This window comes from Egretta garzetta, unplaced genomic scaffold (genome assembly GCF_000687185.1).
Source record: "Egretta garzetta isolate BGI_Z169 unplaced genomic scaffold, ASM68718v1 scaffold425, whole genome shotgun sequence".
Classification (NCBI taxonomy): domain Eukaryota; kingdom Metazoa; phylum Chordata; class Aves; order Pelecaniformes; family Ardeidae; genus Egretta; species Egretta garzetta.
In genome coordinates this window covers 3,318,696-3,319,253 of record NW_009259796.1, presented here as the reverse complement: position 1 = coordinate 3,319,253, position 558 = coordinate 3,318,696, and positions in this window count along the sequence as shown.

The window sequence follows — 558 nt, the reverse complement described above, 5'->3', positions numbered from 1 at the left end:
CTCGGAGCAGCCCTCCCGCGCCGGCGGGCTGCGGGGCCGAGGGCTGCGGACAGGGTGGCAGAAACACAGCAACCCCCGGAGATTTTGGGCTCAAGATCAAGCTGCCCGGCTGTTCGCCTTGATCTGGCACCCAAGGGAGCACCGCGGTGCCTCTAAACTTCCCTCCCCTTGAGACAAGACCCTTCCTACGGAGCTTATAAAAACGTTGTCCTATGGACCTGCCCTGACGTCTGAGTTTCGGCTTCAGTTTAGGACGTTTCCGTTTCGCTGCTTGAGCAATCTTGCTTTGTCCTTGGAAAGGCTCCGGTTCAGCCAGCTCATGAGCCCCGAGGGTAGTCTAGAAGGGGATGCCCTTACCGTGGCCAGGTGGGTTGGAAAGGAAATAATAATAATTAAAATAATAATAATAATAATACATTGGCCCTCCTCGAGCTGATGTTGACACGTTTGAGAGCTTGCCGAGAGCCCAGTTTATCTGCTCAAACCCGGCTGAGGCCGCTTGCCAAGAAGCGCGAGGGCTCGGTCCCCCCTCGAGTGGCAGGCGCCGGGGCTCCGGCG